The sequence below is a fragment of the Carettochelys insculpta genome, chromosome 13, assembly GCF_033958435.1.
Source record: "Carettochelys insculpta isolate YL-2023 chromosome 13, ASM3395843v1, whole genome shotgun sequence".
Lineage (NCBI taxonomy): Eukaryota > Metazoa > Chordata > Testudines > Carettochelyidae > Carettochelys > Carettochelys insculpta.
In genome coordinates, this window is record NC_134149.1 from 19,321,077 (window position 1) to 19,342,214 (window position 21,138).

At 47.0% G+C, this 21,138-nt stretch overlaps 1 protein-coding gene across 6 annotated transcripts in view; it reads left to right on the plus strand.

Moving 5' to 3' along the window:
* PAK3 (p21 (RAC1) activated kinase 3) overlaps positions 1-21,138 on the plus strand; it is a 188,725-nt gene that overhangs the window by 95,203 nt on the left and 72,384 nt on the right. For 2 of the 6 annotated variants that reach the window (XM_075007384.1, XM_075007387.1), the window contains one exon: positions 2,092-2,198. The exons of the other annotated variants lie outside the window; for them this stretch is intronic. The gene's annotated coding sequence lies outside the window, so the exon portion shown is untranslated. The remainder of the gene's footprint in view (positions 1-2,091; positions 2,199-21,138) is intronic. 6 annotated transcript variants of the gene reach the window in all.

Below are 21,138 nucleotides of genomic sequence, written 5' to 3' on the forward strand. Positions count from 1 at the left end.
TCCAGTTTCTCTCCCTTTCTCCCTGCTGCGTTGTGCAAGGGGAGGCTGGAGGGCCTAATGGGGGATCCCAAGGCAGCCTGAGAGCTGTAGTTCCTTGGCCAGCTCCCTGCCTAGAGATCTGGCCCTTGAGCAGGGGAGGCACTACATTTCCCAGCACACCCCTGACCACTTGCAGCAAGAAAGGGAGGGAGATGAGAAAATAATGTTTTTCACTTGTGATATTACGGCAACATCCCAGATAACAATTTCCATAAAACCTTTATCACTGTGTACATTTTAGTATTTTATATCTAAATCATTTTACCAATCACTGTTTCCACTCAAATTTTTCATTAGCCTCTCTTATGACACTCATTGCACAACAATTCATTGCATTAACGCCTTTATAGTTAAAAAATTTGCAGTCCCTATTTACAAAAAAAACCACCCTCCCCTGCAAAGAAATTCCTGCGTATGGGCCTGTCGCTGTACAAACACAGAACAAAGAGACAATCCCTACCCCATACAGTTTACACTCTAATTTATTCCTTCTTGTTTTCCTTATACTCAGAGAACAAAAAATATTCCTTCATGTGCATCAGGGATGAGGAGCCTTTGGATCTGGCCTATGGCTTGTCTTGATCTGGCCCACAAGGCTCGGGGATCTCCCTCCCCGCTGCAGTGGGGTGAGCTGCCACTGGTTCTCCAGCCGTGCTGCAAGTCTCCAATCCTCAGTGTCCCCTATGTGGCTGACGCGCCAGCACTGGCTTCACACTGCGGGGAGGAATGCCCAGAGCATTGCAAGCTGGATCGAGGCAAGACGCTGGCTGCAGCTGGTCTGCGAGCTGTGCCTGGCAGCGGGGAGGAAGCATCTCTGTGTACTGCCGTTCCCGGTCTCTTCCCCCTCCCCAGCTGAGAAGACAGCTGTGGCGGTACAGCGAAGCTCTGTCCTTGCACTCTCTTGCAGGCTTCACCCCTGTCTCTCCCACTGGCCAGGACTCGCAGCCAACGGAAGAGGCCCTGGGTGGCACCTGCAAGTGTACAGTGGCAGGTGTCCACCTGTCTTCCCTCCTCCCCCTGGGAGCTGTGCCAGATGGGCACCTCAATCCCACCCTACCCTCTCACCCTTAGGCTGCTCCTGCAACCTCCTTCCCTCCTGCCCAGACCTCGCCCCCCTTCCTCCCTCCCTCCCAGACCCCACATCATCTCCTTGCTCCTGCACTCTACCTACCACCCAGACCCTACACACCCACTCCAACCTCACTCCCTGGCAGTCCCCTCCTGCACACTGTCCCCTCGCCTTTGGCTCCACCTCTGAGTCTAGGGACCCTCACAAAATCTGTTATTCGTGGGCCCTCTGGCAAAGTTCATCGGGTCCTGGGGGGGAGCATGAGAGAGCCCTGAGCCTCAGTACTTCCCTTCCCCAATGCCTGTGTGGAGCTGGAGCCTGAGGGGAGTGAAGCAAGGGTCTTTTTTTTTTTTGCATCTCAGTTGGGGGCCCTGTCTGTGAAAGCTTTCATTCTGCTTCTCACTTGTCTGTGGCCCCTGACTTATTTTCTGTGGTCATGACCCCTGACCAGTGTTTCTGCTAATTTTCCCCATCCATGTGCAGAATAAATTTTGTTACGTGCACCAAGGCATATTCAAATGTGCACCACCCATAACACAACATACTTCTTCCTGGGAGTGTTTGTGGGCGCTCTGCTAATCAGCTGGACAGCATTTGAATTGCTCCTGGATGGCTGCCTGAGGGAACACTACCCTGACCCCAAAAAAAGTTCTCACCCAATCTATATGCTCTTGAGATTTAAGAAAATGGCAAGAAAAGAACAAATATGGAATCTCCATTAGCGGGAAGTCCCCGCGACTCTCTCTGCAACATTCCGCACCTGAAATGACACACAAAATGGCAGTTGTGTCACAGGTCCCCACATAGCAGGATTCCCTGATGTGTAAAAGTGCAGTACACAGAAAACAGAATGATAACTGCTTTCAGTATCCAGGTGTCTACACAGCATGCCTGCTCATTTGATTCAATATTTTCTGTGTATCTGTCTGGAGAGATACTCTGTTCATGCCAATTTGGCTGAAGCTTGCTCTCTCTCTTTCCAGTTCACTGGACAAGTGTTTTACGTTTTCTTCAGCCTAACACTAAATGGATATTATTTTACCCAGTTCTGCAAAGGAGTTGATCGTTCTCAGCTCATGCTGTCACAGAGGTAACCTTTTTTCTTTCCTGAGTAAGGTCATTACATCACGATTCAGTACTTCTTTGCTTTTAGGATGAAACATTTAGGTTTGAGCATTGGCCTGCTAAACCCAGGGTTGTGAGTTCAATCCCTGAGGGGGCCATTTAGGGATCTGGGGTAAATAGATTAAAAAGGGATGGTGCTTGGTCCTGACGAAAGGGCAGGAGGCTGGACTCAATGACCTCCCAAGGTCCCTTCCACTTCTACGAAATGTGTGTGTCTGTCAGTCTCTTTGTGTCTGTCCCTTTAAAAAGGAGAGCAGGGAAAATAGTCCTGATTCTGGCCTGTTAAACAAGTCAGTTTTTAGTGAGAATAATGCATGTGCTGTGGGGTATTGTAGGTCTGTAGACTCATAGATCTGTTCCTTTGACATCTCATCCACAGAGAGACAGTTTACTGTCTGAAGTCATGGAAGCCTGGGGATGAGATTACACCTTTGCAAGGCTCTGACAGGTTAACTGTTTGACTTGCACATACAGCAAATTATCTACACTGAATTACAAAGAAGAGATTTTAAAAGGATTAAAAAAAACCCTGTTGGGCAGATTAGGTTTATAAAAATACCTTGCTCTCGTATAGCACATCTGATCCCCAGACCCCACGTGGATTACAGAGTAGGGCTGGTATCATTATTCCCATGCTACCAATGGGAAAATTGAGGCCAGAGAAATGAAGTTACCTGCATGGTAGCACAACAGCAGAGACCAAAATGATCTTGCTTTTGACATGTGCATGATTGTAGATTGGGATTTTTCATGTGTCATGTTACATCACTGCATCATTTATAGCCAGTCTGAGGTACGCGCAATGAGGTATCTGTCATAAAGTAACATGAGGTGATGCTGTCTAAGCAAGATCCAGATGCAAAGCTGTGACTTCAGAATGTTTAGCTCACGCCCTCTGAGGTCAGAGAGCTGCACAGGTGTAACTGAGGGCTGATGTTGGCCTTGTATGTTTCAGCAGATAAAACACCAGGGATTGAAAGGTTTGATCCAAAAATTTTTAGAGCAGAAAATGTAGAACACGTGGGTTAGATTGCCAGTGATAATCGGGTAAGTCCCTCTCTTGTTATATCTTCTGTCTGCCTGGAGCAGCACACATCCAGTCCCAGCTGTATACGGTCTCACACACTAGAACAAAAGTGTCTAATTTTGGTCATCAGACTGTTGTGTTGTTCCAGACTCCATTCAGATATGGCAGGCCTACATTTTGTGCTGATATTGTAGTTGAAGGGATACAATATTAGTTTAACTATGGCATTGTGGAAACTATAATAGTTATCCCTATCTCATACTCCATGATCATTTGTAGCTTGGCAGTGATAGAATGCAGATATGCCTCATACTCAAAAACTAGAAGAGTATCTCCATTAATTGTTAGCAGTGTAGCATCTATGACACACAGTTGAGCAGTTTTTGTTCCAGGCAAGAGAGGGCCATGTTGATATATAGGTAGTAGCTAGTACCTTACAATAATATTTTTACTTGTACTGGTTGCTAACTCATATTCTGAAGCCAAGTAGTCATTACTTGCCCTGCTGACACATCTATTTCACATGTAGGCGCCCTCTACAATTACCACGACCCCTCCTCATCTTAATTGTGGTTTGTATATCGCCTGAGTACTGTACTGGGGGAGGATATATTTATAAATTAATTTAGTATGTGTTATTTGGGAAACTCCAGCAAGCTAGTCAGCAGTGCTTCATCTCCACTGTGGTATGTTCCCTCCTTTGATTCCTGCAGGACTGCAGAATCCTCAGTTTCTAGACTCCCACATGAGTACTGCATTGTAGCAGTAACAGAGAACCATTAGGAACAGCTCAGCCTCCTGCGCGCTATCTTTGGCTTCTCTTGGTTAACAAACAGGGAAGTAGTGATTCTACAGCTCTACGTAACTTGGGATTTGCGAAGTTACAGCGGATGGCAGCTTTTTGGTGTCCTCAGAGGGTCATTTTCTTTTTGTCTGTTATGTTTGAAAACCACAGCATCAGAGCTTGCATGAAAAAAAAGCCTGTGGACATGCCTACGTGGAGTTGAGTACCTTCGGCTTTTTCCTTAAAGGCAAATGTTATGAAACAACTTCCAAAGCTTTGATGTGGGCTCATAATTTTCTCAGTGATACTATTAATATTGCATGCCTGCTTGCTCCTTGGTGGACTCCAACACCCACTAACAGCAGCCATCTGCTTCTCCCCAGCACAGTGGAAAATTCAGGCCAGGTGTATAGGCTGGAGCCACATCTTAACAGGCTGTTTCTCCATGTCTCTGTATCTTGTGCCTTTTCTGGGGCTGTGTTGTGAACCACATTTCTGCTCCCTGGGATTCCACTGTTCAATCAACATCTCTTCTCAGACCCCTGTGACAAGAAGTAAAAGTCCCTGGGTGCTCAAATCCCAGGAGGATAGGCATAGTACAGTGGTGTCCAGTAGAAATTTAAGCCCCACCCCCCAGCTCAAAATAAATACCCTCCCTGTTCCCCAGAGCCAGGCCCCCCCGCCTGTGCAAACTGCCGGTGATTCACCAGAGCCACTGCTGCTGCTGGAGCTGCCGGGACGCACGCTGGGGCCGCACTGCCGGGCTGCACAAGATGCACCATGGCCGCACCCCCCATGAGCAGCGCCATGGCTGGAACCTTGCAAGACGTGCCAGAATGCAGCCGCCAGGTCCATGCCGTGGATGTCGCAGCTCCAGGCCAGAGCTGCAAGAGGAGCCACTGCCGCCACACGCGTGTCCCACCACGCAGTGGGGCGCATGCACGGAGCAGGCAGAGGGAGCTCCATGTGTGTGGCTTTAAGGAGCCTCATTTCACCAAACTGCAGTGGCCAGTTCATCGCATGTGGCGAATGGCAAGTGTATTGGACATCACGGGCAAAGTAGGAAGAGATATTGCTCCACTCAGGGCACCCCCTGTTTACATTACAGCCCAGTTGCTTGGTTAGTAGGTAAGGATAAAAATGAGGCCATGGAGTCAGTTCTGATAAGTCTGAAATATTGTAACCTACCCAACCCGGCCCGTCAGAGAATCTCCGCATCCCATCCATGCATGAACAGTGCTTGATAGCGTTTGTTAATCTAGCACTGTGATTGCAGCTTGGGTGCTGTCAAGTGAAGAGAACCAATTTTGCCCTGTTTCTCCAGATGATGGAGAAGCTGAGATTCCCTTTCCCCCCAGGCTTAGCTTCTGAAAAGATAACTCAGTTAAAAACAAAGAAAACCTTCAAGCTGGATCTCACTAAAGATCTAGCTACTGGTGGTTAGTGAGATTTCACATCGCCTGAGTCATTTTGCAGTCAAGCTTCTGGGATTTAAATAGATTTAAAATCTAATGACTGAGTTTGGTGATGGGATTACAGTTAGCAAAAACTAAATCAGCTGGAATTATTCCAATAGCCTGTGATTATCTGCTTTATACCATGGATTGCAGTCCACTAGGACCTCCCTTTCAGAAAATTGGTTGTGGGCCATCTGAAACTTGAGCTCAGATTTTCATGTGATGTACATGACCCATAATTATAATACAGTTCTGTTTAATATAATGCAGCAACCCACATCCTGATGTAACACTCTTGTGTCTGTATAATGAGCACACAGGTTTTGGTCTACTTTGCTTTCCCAATACACATCCACTTAACGGGCTGTCTGTCAGTAGCTAACTCTCAACTTCCTCTTCTTGTCATAGGACTTCCTTTCTCAGACCCCAGAGATCATGGGATATGTCTGTTGTGGCTGACTCTTTTCACTAACCACTCATTCAAGAAGTCAGTTGCATGCTAGAAGCTTCCCCTCTTTAACACTGGGGATGCTGAAGTTCCAAGACTGGTGTGGGGGTGGTAGCAGCAGTCCAAGGAGGGTGCTATTTCCCTCTTCCAGAAAGCTGTTTGAGGCAGTTAGGGCTTGTTCTTTTGAGGGGGTGCAGGGCAAATGTAATTGCCATAGAGATGTATGCATTCATCCTCATTCGTACCCTTAGCAAGGTTCACAAACTTGATTGCAATGTGACCCCCTTCTGACAGCAACAATTTCTACCTGATTCTAGGAGAGGTGCCTGAAACCTAAGCCTGCCCAAGCCCCAGAGTGCAGGGTCCCCACAGCTCTACCGTGGTTCTCAGCAAGGAATTGCCCCATCCCTGCAGCACCTATGCACAGGGAAGCTGTGTGCACTGCCCTCCTGTCCCCAGGTGCTGCCCCTGAAGATCCAGTTGGTTCTGGTTCCTAGCCAATGGGAGGTGTGGAGCCGGCACTTAAGGTGGGGACAGTGCATGACAACTCTCTTTTACTAGGGTTGCACGGAGTGGGCAGCCACTCTGGGAGTTCTGCAGAGCCAGGGCAGGCAGAGAGTCTCTCTTTTCCCTGGCCCCCCTGCACCAGCAGACAGTTTACTAGGGTCCCTTTTTAACTGGACCTTCTGGTCAAAAACCAGATGTCTGGCAAACCTAAGAGAGGCCAGGGGCCAAATGGGCCATAGAGCCCCAAAATACGGCCTCACTTCTAGAGATGGTCCCGCCAGCTTTTCCTTGGGGCTGGGGGGTGGGGGAAGTGGAGACAGAGAGTAGTGTATGGAAGTCGAGGTAGCATATGGATGTCTATGCAGCACTGCTTCCGAGGATTAAAAAAACAGCAGTTAAGTCACCCAGTGGGCTGGTGAGACACTTCAAATGCAACTAGATTCACGTGAACATTTAAAATGAGGAGTCTGCACTTTTGTATGGCTTGGCCAGGTCAGAGGGACAGTGGGTATTAACCTATGCAAATATGTGATAGCAGCAGCAAAACACACATTGCCCTAAGCCCTTCAGACAGGCTGGTATGTCAGCTCACATGTCAAAGGGTAGAATGCCAGGCAGAGCATTCACCCTTCCAGCAATACGGGGCTTATCCGCTGTAAGTGGAAACAGGCAAATACATACATACATATATATATATATATATATATATATATATATGTATAGACTCTGCACTTATCACACTTTTTCCCAAGCAGCTCAAAGTAATTTGCAGACATTAGTGAAGGCAGCTGCATAGCTCTTCACTACCCCATTGAAGAACTCTATAGCTACTGCAGTGCTTACCTCCTTATTTTATATATGGGGAAACTGAGGCATGCATTTGCCTCCCCCCCCCAGGTCATTCTGGAAGTCTCTGTCTGAGCTGGGAGCAGAATGCAGATCTTTTGACCCTCCAGTCTCTGCTTGAACCAGGGAGCTATTCCACCTCTTCATGGGAAGCCCCTGAGAGGATGAAATGTAATGTCTCCTAAGTGCAAACAATACAAAATTGACTGAAAACATTTGATTTTTTGCAGCGGGGTAGCTCACTGCAATCATGATGCAAGGCTTGGTCAAGAGGCTGTTCACTGTGATCTGATTTCAGCGAGCATCTGCTGCTTTCTGTGTGCTCAAGAAAACATGGGCCAGATTTTCAACTCTAATGATTTTTCGTATTCTTCTAGTTCACTGACTCATTAGAGTGGAGCTATAATGATTTGCATGAGTGGAGGCCCTTTGACTCTTGTGATGAGTTACTCAGTCCCAAGACTCATTCTGGGGCTTAAATTAATTCAGAAGTGACTTTGGTTGGCGAGAAACTCTAGGACCAGATGTTGGCATCAAAGAGCCCTGTGAGGGAGCTCAGACAGTAGACACAAGTGTGGTCTCGGTGTGATGCTGGCTGAGAGGGATGCAGTCCTGCAGAATGAGGCAGTTGGCTTTTCTAGCTCAGGTTAGTATTTATCTCCTGACTACAGATCATTGTAAACCTGGGGTGGTCAACCAGAATAACAACAACAGACCTTCTTTCCCATTCAGTAATTCAAGAGCTGCAATTCATCTGAACCTGAGGTAGTCCTTAATAAATAACATCAAACCATACTTTTTGTAACTCCTATTTTTAAGGACAGCACACACACAGTGATTTGTAATGGGATACATATTTGCCACAGGATGTTCACAAACTTTTTACATATTCGGTTTCCTCACACTTTACATGTGTGTTTGTACCACTGTCTTCCTGACTTTCACTCCTGAACCTTTTCTCTTTCTGGAGGACACTAGGAGACATACATATCATTTGTTCATTTTTAGGCTTTTAGATGTTCGCCATTTATCGAAAATAATCAAGAGGTTTTTTTTTGTTTTTTTTTCACTTTGCAATTACAGCGTCGGGAGCCACAAAGAAGTACTTAAAGAGCCTCATGCAGCTCTGGAGCTGCATCTTGCAGATCCCTCTTCTAAACCAACCCTGTCCTGCCACGATGACTGTGAATCCCCCCTTTACACTAACAGCAGACATACCTTTGCTGCTTTCAGTACAACAAGCCTGATATAAATTTAATTCCAGAGAGGAGCAGAAGGGGACTTGGAGATGGAGACTATGTTGATACTAAATAAAAATCACACAACTGAGGTGAGAGTGTGAGGGCAAAGGAGGTAACATCCACAGCAGCTGAGACTCTGCAAAGTTTTCACCCCAAGAACGCAGTAAGTGAGCTTAGCTAGGCAGGCTTTGAAACATTTCTATGAGAAATTAAGACATTGTGTATTCTTTCTGCATGCTTCGTGCAGTGTCTGGGTTCAGCTAGGCATGATTTCTAATCCTTAGCTGTTCTCCACCAGCATTGGTGACAGCTTCATGACATATTATTGTATCACTGTTTTATCTGTCTGGTTTGCTAGGCCATTTATCTTTCGGGAGGATGTGGGAGGAGAAGAGTTATTGCCTCTTTGTTTCGTAAAGTTGTGTAAAGCAAACCTGAGAGGCTAAGGAAAGGTGAATGCTGACTGAGCACCTACAAAATGAGGTGCTTCATTGCAGCACATGCTGATAATCTCAGCAAGTCTACTTAATGACCAGTTACCCTATGTCCACAGAGTTCAGTAGAGGGAAGACTAGTGAGATAACTGAATTATACAAAAGAACTTTTTAGGGTGGTGAGTACGTACAGTTGATTTTTCAACAGCTCTTGCAAACAAGTTATCGAGGTGATTTTTCCCGTGGATGTCAGTGAAGTGAGAAGAAGAAAACTCCCTGCCTTCCAGCTCAGCTGAGTCAGTGTTCCCTGTTAGACAAAGGACCAAAGGTTGGAGACTGTCTCATCAGCAAGGAGCATGTTTACAGGAGTCTCTGGACTTATCTGTTGCACAGGTTGTACTGACTTAACTGATGCAGACCCCTGATGTAGCCACATGTACTGTGGAGTTAGGTAAAAGCTCTTTCAACTTGAGTTGTGATGTGAAGATCTAGGGCCATGTTTAATTCCCAGTGGCTTCCCTTAAGAGCAACAGGAACTGCTGGGTGCTGAATGCTCAAAATGTAGCCACTTTTTTGGTATTTAAATGGGACCAAGATATTTTGAAAATTTGGCCCCCATGTCCTAAGCTAGCGCTGCAGAGAAGAGGCCTAATCAGCAACATTCACAGGAAGCCAAACCAATTTCCTCTTGCACCAAAAGGAGCAAATCACAGCTTTGGGCAGCACAACAGTTGACCGAGGATAGTGTGTTCTGATGGGAAAGGGTCTCACCTAAAGAGGAACTGGAGAGACACACTGACTTGTTACTCTATTTTCCAGCAGGAGTCTGGAAGTTTTGCAAAGGAGGAATGGCCAATCCCTTTAGCACAAGGATAGGGTGTTCAGCAAGTGACACTACTGAGTACTCTGATTGTCTATGGCTAGGGGCAGATTTTGAGATGTCACAGCAGCAGGGGGTATGTAGCAGGAAGGAGGGCCATGCAAGTTCTGTAGAAAGAAGATTGTTGAGCACATTAGCGACACATATTACAGCTGATAGCAACAGGGTGGATGATGAGAATCTTAGGTCTAGTCTACACTGTCCCCCTCCCCCTTTCAAATAGTATAGCTGAAGTCGACATACTTATAAGGCCAGCGACTGAGGCTCTTCAATCAACTACGCCTATTCTTCTTGTCCTGCTGGAGTACCCAAGTCAATGGGAGAGCACGTGGGGGTCATTTATCGCATAGAAGCAAATGCAATAAATCGACCACCCATGGATTGATCGCTGCAGCAGCAATCCACCGTGTAGTGAAGCTGTTAGCACTGCACACAGACTGATCCGTTTGCTGCACAGGTTTGATCCTGCAGAAGGGAAAGGTGCCTGCCCATATTCCTTTGTTTGGACAGGGCTTCACTGTAAATACATTGACATAAGCAGCATTGACAGCTCTTGTGATCTCTGTCCTTTTTCAAAGCCCCTGCCCTTGCGTCAAGTGATTACGTAAGACATCTCAGGTGCAAAAATGTAGTGTGAAAGATGATTCTGTTGGCTCGATTGGACCCTCTGCTAGGGGCATTTGCTCACTTTTGGATGACAGTGGACATTCTGAACACTTGAATTAAAAACAACAATATTTACATGTTAAACATTCTGTAAGCAATTGGTAGAGCAATGACTTCTGTGCTGTGCTGTTTGCACTGGCTGGAACGTTTCTTAATGGTTAGAGCATGCAAGACCTGGAAGTTGAAGCTCCACAGTTCTATAAACACTCTATAGCTACGTCTACATGAGAGGGTTTTCCCGGCCAAACTGGGCTTTTGTCGGGAAAAACAGTGGAGCATCTACAGCCAAAATGCACTTTGTCGACAGTTTCTCAGCAAAACCTTCCACATCCTCCGGCAGCATTATACCATTTCTTGTTCAGGTATAACGCCTCTCTCAACAGTCTCCTGTAGACAAAACAGCCGTATAGACGTGCCAGGGCCCTTTAATCGACAGACAGGTCTTCTGGTTCACCGAGCGGCGCTGTTTGCAGACCTTCCGGTCAGCCGTTCTGTCCAGAGAGGGCCAGGCAGTCTGGCTGCTCTGTCAACAGAGTAGATTGCTCTTTCGATCTGCATTCATGTGCAGATGCAATCTGTTGACAGAAGTTTTGCTGGGAAATTCCTTCTGACAGTGACTTCTGTCGAGAGATGCTTCTCGTATCGACATAGCCTATAAGAACTAAGTGGCAATGTAACTATTTTTTATTTAGTTCCACTGATCTGTGATGGTGTCTTGGACTGGTTTATTAACCTCTCCTTGTCTCTGTTTTGTTTGTATTGCTTTGACCGCTGGGGGTGTGTGGGGTGCGAGGGGAGCACATACTGTGTGTATAGTCTGTGTCCAGTGGCTGTTCTCATTCAGCAGCAGAGATCTGTGTTTCTGGAGATGAAAGTCCATGGTTCTGATTCTGACTCTGCAGAAGAGTATGTGATTTGTTTGGTAACAGCATATTGGTTCATTCCAGATGGATTTAAGGCTAGGTAAACATGTCTGTACCCATGTGGTGTCCTGGGGCTTAATTAGTTAGTACTGGTAAAGGGGTTTGTGAACCTGAGATAAAAGGCCCTACAAGAATGTAAACTATCACTCTCCATATAGCTCACCCAGATAGTAAGAAATAAGAACACTGAAAATATAAAAATAACTTCTCTGCAGTGCTATGCTTATCACAAGTGAATGCTCTTGCAAGCTAAGTCTTAATATAATGAAAACATAATAAACCAGAAGATGTATCTGGTGTTGCTCGAGTCCTTCAGGTCAGGGGGTTGACAGTGTGGGGAGTGCAGGAGTTTGGAGATGTGGTGGGCTCAGGGCAGGAGGCTGAGAATGTGGGAGGTGCAGGAGTCAGGGCTGAGGGTTGAGGAGGGGCTCGGCAGGGGTTGAGGGTATGCGGGGTGAGCAGGAGTCAGGGCTGGGGACTGAGAAGGGGCTTAGTGTGGGGGGTGGGGGTACAGGAGTCAGGGCATAGGTGTGGGAGGAGAGGCTCAGGGCAAGGCATAGGGATGGCTGCTGGCTTCTCCTGAGGCCCAACTCAAGGTGGTGAGGGCCACATACCCTGCCCGCTGGCTTCTCCTCAGGGTGGAGGGGGCATGCACCCCACCCTCTGCGTTGTCCTTGTGGCTGACATGGGTGGAGGTGGATACACCCGGCCATTGGCTTCTCCTTGGGGATTGCAGGGGGGACAGCTGTGCAATGTACTTGCCATCGTCACCATGGGGCCAGTCAGCAGGTTGGGAGAGGCATGTGGCCCATCCATCAGCACTCTCAAGCTGAGTGGAGTCTCCCCAGGGATGGCAGGAGTGGTGGGAAGCCACACTGGCTGGGTGGACGTTCCCTTGGGCTGGCCAAGGTGGTGGGGGCCACTGGGTATGAGAGCCCCAGCCACAGCTGGCCACTTGATTCTCCATGTTTTACCCCCTCCCTGTGATCATTCGTTAGAATTACTGTCCCTGGTAGCAGACACCCCCCTCTTTCAAGTTTATTAGAAACAATAGAATTCCAGGCACTTCCCATTGTCCTGGCACAACCAAACGCTTATCTTGCTTTACATCGTGATAAGAGGAAGGTGCATACCAAATTAGGTTGTTCTAGCTCCTACCATTTAGGAGGAGTTCTTGAACTTAAGACGATAGGAATGGCCACACTGAGTCAGACCAAAGGTCCATCTAGCCCACTATCCTGTCTTCTGGCAGTGGCCAATGCCAGGTGCCTCAGAGGGAGTGAACAGAACAGGTAAGCATCAAGTGATCCCTTTCCTGTCATCCATTTCCAACCTCAGACAAAGAGAGGCTACGACACCATTCCTACTCATCCTGGCTAACAGCCATTAATGGACCTAACCTTTATGAATGTATCTGGTTCTTTTTTGAACCCTGTTAAAGTCCTGGTCTTCACAACATCCTCTGGCAGAACAAACAGACTCAGATGGATGGACAGATAGACAGATGCACATTTGGAAAATGTGCAATAAGAAGATGAGGATAAAATGATTCAAAATTTCAAACACACGCACATCATACTGCATATACATCTGCATTTAGTGCACCCAAACCCTAGGTTGTGTGCATACCTACGTGCAAGAACTTATTATATATCTAAACTGGGTGTATGTATAGTTAAAAATAGGAGCCAAAGATGCCTGTGTAATTTGTACTTGCTTTCTTTGACATGCCATCTAGATATTAGCATTAGAAGCAATCCCAGGTAGATTTTCGGAGGCCTTTCCCAGGTCTCTAACTCAGCAATGGGCAACCTAGGCTAGTGAGTGGGCAGCATGAGTGGACCTCTTCATCTTAGTGGGCTGCAAGATTGTCATATACAAGACGGTCTCCTGAGATGGGGTGGTTTTGCTAACTGCACTTGTGTCACCTGGCAACCCTACACGTGGTTAACCGTAAATAAAATGTGGGCCACACATAGAACCCCGATGGGCTGCAGGTTGCCCACCAGTGCTTTATCTTGTTCACTCCCAAAACGTGTGCACTTAGCGTTTGACACTTGATCAAATCACTTAGGCCAGAGTTTTTGAACTTGGGTGCTTAAAACTGGGAATCTACACTGATGGTAAGGCTTTAGAATAAGCAAGCTGCTGAACAGTGGCAGTTCCCCTTGACTTCAGTGGGAGTTGAGGGCACCTTGCAAGACTGAGTCTCCTACACACAGTTTTCCTAATCTGTAAAATGGGGATAATTTGTCTTCATCCAAAGGTTTTTCAAGCAAAATTAAATGTGGATCTTGAAAACAATGTTGAATTGTTCTAATGAGACGCATGTGTGGTTGTGCACCTGTGGATGTGAGGTAAATGTGTAAAATAGCTGATATAATATGCACCAGACTCGGTGGGATTCTCTTTTTTGATTTGAAGCTTTAGATAAGACTGTAAGAACACAAAACTATAATAATGATTAGATACATGTATGTAAAATACTTTACAGTGGATGAAACTTCTTTCATGTAACATTATGACCTTTCTTGGTGGAACTTAGATGTCTCTGTATCTAGAATATTAAGTTTATTTTTCATCATATCTGCCACTGTTTAAGCCTAATAAATAATTTGTTTGTTCCTGCTGACAGCTTTACCACTGAAGAGATCCAGTTTCATTGCCTTTCTGTCAACAAGGTGTGCGGTTACAAGCAGTCTCAGCCTTCTCTGTTCCCCTCAGCATTTCCTCGTGTTACAGATGTGTCTAGACTTGGTGAAACACTGCTTATAAATACAGGCCAATGTTTGCTGGTTGTGAGGGTGTACCAAGGGGGTGTGTGTGCGTGCGCGCACGCACGCTTGCTGTTTCTTTCCTTTTCCTTTTCCATTTTCTTTTTTTGTGGTAAAAAGCAATTGAGCTTTAAGGAATGATTTCTTGGGCAGAAGAAGCGCTACCCTTTAAAAGTGGGAGGGTGCTTTCCTTTAAGTTTGTTGGATCTTCTAAGTGAAATATGTCCAAGTGTTGCACTAATGCAGATATCTTTGTATGGCTTAGTGTGGTGTTGGATGTCTTGAGTTTGCAAGTCTACAAAATGTATTGGAATTCTTCGGCAGAACTCTTGTGCGATTTATTTCACTGAAGTCCTTTACTCCAACCATTTCATCCTTCTTCGCAATAGAACAAAGACGCAAAAAGGCACAACCCTCACCAGAGCATTTTTCATTAAGTGAAGGAAATGAGCAAAGTCAACCTTGGGCACCTTGGCACTGGCTCCCCCAAGTTCTACAGAGTTCCTGTGATAGGCCATGTGTGCACAGAGGTTGGAGCCCTGAAAGGACTTATCCATCACACCTCAATACATGTGCCTGCTGGGCAGGCTGTCTCATGTCACCAAGCCCATTAGCTCTTGCTCAACTAGGAATTGGCAAGGATATGCAAGAATGACACGGTCAGTCTTGTTCTGTAATCTAGCTCAGTGGTTCCCAGCTTGGGGTTCATGGACTCTCCTTATTGTAGGGAGTTTGTGAAAAAAATGATAAATAAAAATGATCATAGAAATTAAGTTTTAAATAAATTGCAAAATTACAATCAATTATTATTTTTAAATTGCATATCTTCTGATAATGTTAATTGTTGTCTGAAAATCTATGTTGTGTTTTCCCTTTTCATGTAATGAAATGTACGTAGCAGCTAGAACTGGCTTTGATAGGGCTCAGGAAATGGTTTTGGAGGGCGTTTGGGCATCTGCACTAGAGAAAAGGTTGGGAGCTACGGCTCTAGCCCATATCGGTGTGGGCTTGTGCAGCACGGACATTACAGAAGAGGTGAAGTTGGCTCTGAAATGAGGGATGTTCCTAATAATTGGGACAGCTGGGAAGTAGCTTCCCAGCTAAAGTAATCACAATGGAAATGTGAAGTATTGCAACTCCCAAAGCAATCCCTGCCAGCAGCAAGGCTTGTCCTGCTCTGTTCATGCGGCACTCCCACTTCAGGGAAGGTTATGCATCTTTTGAGTGTGTGTATCAGGCCAGTGGATTTGTAGTGACTAGGCAATACAGACTGTGAGAGGAGAAAAATGCATCCTCAAGCTTTTCTCAGTCCACCTCTTGTTTTACTATCCTCCACCTCCCTGCCTGGTTTTCTGCCTGTTTTCTGAGGAATTTGTAAGAACACAGCAACGAGAAGTCCTGTGGCACCTTATAGACTAACAGATATTTTGGAGTATAAGCTTTCATGGGTCTCTGCTCACAAAAGCTTATGCTCCAAAATATCTGTTAGTCTATAAGGTGCCATGGGACTTCTTGTTGTCTTTGAAGATACAGACTAACATGGCTACCTCTCTGATACTTAAGAACACAGCAATCACTTCGTGTCTAGGAAGACCCTCAGTTTTCTCTAGCTTCTTGTGAAGGCCCCGCTGTTGTTGTGTAATGAAATCAGACAGTTACAGAGAAGTGGTGGGCTTCAGCCATTAAATACTGATTCTATCATAAGAAATCCTCTCTAAGCTTTTATGCCAGAGCCCTGAGTATGCCTGGCATGGAAAGGCTGACACACTTGGTATCTGTAGTAAACTCTTTCATATCCAGCAGCCTCAGGACTCAGAGGCTGCTGGATAGTCAAATATTCTGAATAATAGAGAAGTATAACCTAGCAATCATCATCATCAATAACCGTGGGCTCAGCGCCCATTGGTGTCTGATGCCTCTCTCACTATTTCCTTCCATCTTTCCCTATCCAGTGCAATGCATAACACTAAAGAAACGCAAGGTTAGCTATTAAGAAACAAACAAAAATTCATGCCGAGCACTTTTATTTACTAACAACAGTAAACTTATACTGTATTTGCTGTATTTATTTGTATTTACTTCAATGTACGGTACTTACAGAAAACAGAACTAAAATTGATATGGTTAAAATGCCGGTTATGTGAGAGTTCTGGATAATAGAATGCCAGATATGAAAGAGATGACTATATTTTATTTCCCATTTTATTTTTCATTTCCTCCCCCCTCCTGATTTTTCTTCAGATCTTTTGCTTCGTTGTTTTGTTTGTATGCATTTTTATTGGGTCCTAGTGTTTGGTGTTAACTTAAACCTGATATCCAAATACTCTAGTGCACTGGTCTCCAACATTGTTAAGCTCAATATTCCTTTTTGGATCTAGCTCAAACACAAACACTGTTCTCCTGCCACAACCCTCCCCCAAGGTCCTAACCTGCTCGCTCCACCCCCTCTTTTTCCCCCATCCTCACTCACTCTCTCTAGGCTCGGGTAGGAGATTGGGTTGCTGGGGGCACAGGCTCTGGTCTTAGGCTGAGGGCTGTGAAGTGTGGGAGGGGCTCTGGGGTTAGCCTGGATCAGGGGGTTGGAAGTAGCAGGGAATTCACAGTGCCCGAGGAGCTCAGGGCTAGGGCAGGGAATTGGGTTACAGGAGGGAGCTCAGGACTGGGGTTCAAGAAGTGGGCTCAGCTGGGCACCCCTTACCTCAGGCAGCCCCCAGGCCCTGGCACAGTGGGGCTAAGGCAGGCTGAATCCTGCCCTGGCCCTACCCCACTCCTGAAAGCAGCTGGTATGTCCAGCAATGGCTCCTAGACGGGGACATGGCGGTGGTTCCATGCACTGTCCCAACCTGCAGGCACTGCCCCTTCTCCTCCCGTTAGCGCTGGGTCCCAATTCCAGGCCAAAGGGAGCTGCAGGGGCAGTGCTTGAAGGCAATGGCAGCATATGGAGAACCCCATCCTACCTTCCACAAAGGCCACAGGGATGTGCCCGCTGCTTCCAGGAGTGACACAGGGCCAGGGCGGGGGGTATCTGCCTTGGCCCTGCTGTGCTGCTGGACTGTCAGTGGCTGATGTGACTTGGCTGCAGGAGCCTCTAGGAGATCAGACCCACTGCCAGGAGGCTCCTGGCCAGTTTTCCACACACAAATGGGGAAAATATTAGAGGGAATGAATTTTGTGATGCATGTGCAGAAAGAAACCACCAATAGAAACCAAAATCCTAGGTGTAATGTATATATTTAAATGTTACCAGAGGGTTAATTATCTGCCCATGGCAGGTTAGGCCTCGTAGAACTCACTACTCAAGGAATTAGCTTTAGGCATAAGAGAGAAATAAAAAATTGTGAATGGCACAGACCAGCCTAAACCCTAAAATAACATACTTTGAAAGAAGTAGAAGTACCACCACCACCACCACCACCACAAGTATGTGCTGGGTCAGGGGGTGAGTGTGAAAGACGTGTTTGTGGGCGTGTTCGTGTGCACTGGGACTTTAGGTATGCTGAGCACGGTCAGACATAGGAGCAGCTGGTAGTAAGCTCCCTTCATCCTGAGCTTTGTCCTGTCCTCCAGGGTCAGTGGCGTACACCACTGGCTGGTGGGCTGCAGAGCCCTCAAGAGCAGGGCAGCTGTCAACGGGACTCCGAAGGCCAGTGGAGTTTGTCACTGTAGGAACACCTCCTCCTTGAATGAGATCAAGAGGAGCCCTCTTCTGTCAAGATTACTGCGTCTACACTGCAGGTTTTGTTGTCACGGCTAGGTCAGTCAGGGAGCTGTTTCATTCCAGACCTCTGACCAGCATAGTTATGCTGCTCTAACTGAAGCGTAGCCCAGTCTAAGGTTGTTTGGGGAAGCAGTGTAGCTACTCCATCTGAAACATTGCTCTTGTCAGCATATGCTGCATGTATGTGAGAGAGCTCTTCATGGGTAGCTTATACACGTAAAGCATCCATAGGGTAGAAGAGGCCTAAGGTAGAGAGAAAATAGTGTCTTGCCCAAGGTCTTACAGATAGTCTATGGAGGAGCCACCTACTGAAACCAGATCTCCAGTTCAGAGCCCTACCCACTGAGATGTCCTTCCTCTCTGGTAGGAGCTCCGTGACAGGGAAAAGGGGGTACTAATTGTACAGTGAAACTATGCTGCAGTCCATCTTCTGACTAGACTCTTCAGGTTCAAGGACACTGTGCTCCCCTGCACATGACATGCAAAACAAATTCAGACACTGTCAGACAAAGCAGTCAAACTTCAGGTGTCAAGGTGCATTATATGTTGTCACAAAAAACAAGCTGAAGCAATCTCAGTTCAAGTTTGATTGTAAGGATGAGTTCAAACGCTTATTTACACAGGACATTATGCTGATACAATGGGACAGGTGTAGTTAAATTGCTGTAGAAACTGGTCAAATTGCCCAGTGTGGACCCTCCTTAATTCCCAAGTAAGAGTGTCTTTTCTTGGCTTAGCTTGAACTGCTTTAAAAACAAAAAAACAAAAAAAACCACATAAGATAAACCAGAAAAGGCACAAACACTATGGGTGCATCTACATTAGCCGGCTACTTCGAAGTAGCCGGCACAACATCGAAATAGCATGCATCGCGTCTACACGTGCCGTGTGTTATTTCGACGTTGAAATCGACGTTAAGCGGCTAGACATCGAAATCACTATTCCCATCCAGAGATGGGAATAGCGCCCTACTTCGACATTGAATGTCGAAGTAGGGCATGTGTAGATGATCTGCGTCCCGCTACTTTGAAATAGCGGGGTCCTCCATGGCGGCCATCAGCTGAGGGGTTGAGAGACGCTCTGTCCAGCCCCTGTGGGGCTCTATGGTCACCGTGCGCAGCAGCCCTTAGCCCAGGGCTTCTGGCTGCTGCTGCTGCTGCTGCAGCTGGGGGTCCATGCTACGTTCACAGGGTCTGCAACCGGTTGTTGGCTCTGTGGATCTCGTGCTATGCAGGGCGAGTATGTCTGGAAGGGGTGTGATGGGGTTCAGGGGTCCCCCTGCACTGCACCCCGTCCGCTGGCAGGAGAGACTCTCACTCAGCAGGTACAACAGCAGGTTTATTAGGCAACAGATGTCCAGTTTCTCACAGAAGCAACAGCATAGCAGCCAGAGACAGTCCTTCCAACCTGTCCTGGGGAGAAGACCCCGAGGGGTGCCCCTCTGGGGTGTAGCTTCCCCCTCCTCAGGCTGGCTGCCTTCCAGCTCTCCCTTTTCCTAGCCTCTAACTGCCACCCCCGATTCAAACCCCTCTCAGCTCCTCCCTGCTCTTTTTCAGGCAGAGGTGTTACCTGCCAGTTGTAGCCCCAGGGTCATCCTTAGCCACTTGGAGCTGCTGCTTGCCTCAGACATCCAGCCTGACTCACACATGCACTCCCCCCACTCCATCACAAGGGGCCCTTTAAGGGAGCGGCTTGGGGCTTTGCTGGCCCCTTATTTCGACAGGGAGCACTTGTGTGTGTGTACGCTCCACATTTCCTTCCAGGGCGGTTCCTTTCAACGTTCTCCGTCGCTACTTCGATGTTGAACGTCGATGGCACCAGCCCTGGAGGATGTGTAGATGATACATGTTGAAGTAGCCTATTTCGATGTTCTTATGTCGAAATCGGCTACTTCAACGTAGTGTGCTAGTGTAGACGTAGCCTATAGAGCTTAACATTCACACCCTCCATTTGAATGATATAACTCGCCTTTGTAGATAAATCCCTCCACCCCACCCCTCCAATTTCTTTATTTGGTATCTGTGGGGCAAAGGTTTTGGACGAACCTAACTGATTTTAAGAATAGCTTCTTATGCTTGTTGCTATGTAGAGCCTACATATGAAGTTCTTAGTGGGTTGTACCAATAAACAGAGGAAACTTGCCCATTCTTTTTTATTGCTCAACAGACAATTGAAGTATTAATTAAGACTTTTCCCCCCTTACACATGAATATTTGCTCCTGATGTTATGGCTTGACCTGACTGATGGAAATGCTATGTAATAAAAGCTTCAATTCTAAGGATGGCTTCTAGCGGTCTAGTCTATCTACATTTCCATTGCCTTCCCTAGCTATCTCTTCTAGCTCATTCTGTAATGTCCTGCCATGTATTATGTAAGCACTGTACTTAAATGCTGGAGTCATTGGCAGTGGTGCCTAGCTTTTCATCGGCAACTTGACAAAGACGTGATCTCTGAGTTGTCCTGGGGCTGGGGAGAGGGGAGGAGGGGGTGGAGCAGGCTGGAGGCAGTAGCTGTAATAGCAGCTGGGTGCTGAGAGGAGAAGAGAGAACTGGTCCATCCTTCTCCACCTCCCTGGTTGTCACATGCGTCCTAATGAGGCAGGGAGTTAGGTTTACTTAGGGGTATGACCCACCAACCTTTGCCGTGTAACTCACAGCGAGGTCACACTTCACTGGCTGAGGAAATACAGGACAGGAGTGAGCACGGCTGCAGCCAGGCCTGCTGACGGGGTGGCAAAGGGTGCAGTTGCACAGGGTTCCCACTGTTTCAAAGGGGCCCAAAGTGCTGTCCGCTGCTCCTTTGGCAGCGGCAGTGGCTGGAGCCCTGGTTTCCTTTGCACTGCTGTGGTAGCAATGCTCCATGGAGCTATGAAGGAGGGCCTAGCACCAGGATCCCAGTGGCACCAAGAGCTGACTGCCCTAGACACTGCCCCTTCCACCTTGGGCCCCTCCTTTTCCAGGCCCCACCTTGCCCCAGGGCCTGTGGTGCTGTCGGCCCCACTGGTGATAGTGTCTTTGTACGGGGACAGTTTTCAAGGGCAGACTATCCCTGGGGAAATTCTCCTAGTGCAGGGAGAGTGTGTGGCCGTACACTGTCCCTCCCTCTGAGCTCCAGGGATAGAAGCATGCCGGATTGCTCTGGGCTGTGGTGAAACTGCCATAAGTTAGAGGTGTCCCTGAGACAGCTTTGAGTCAAAGCT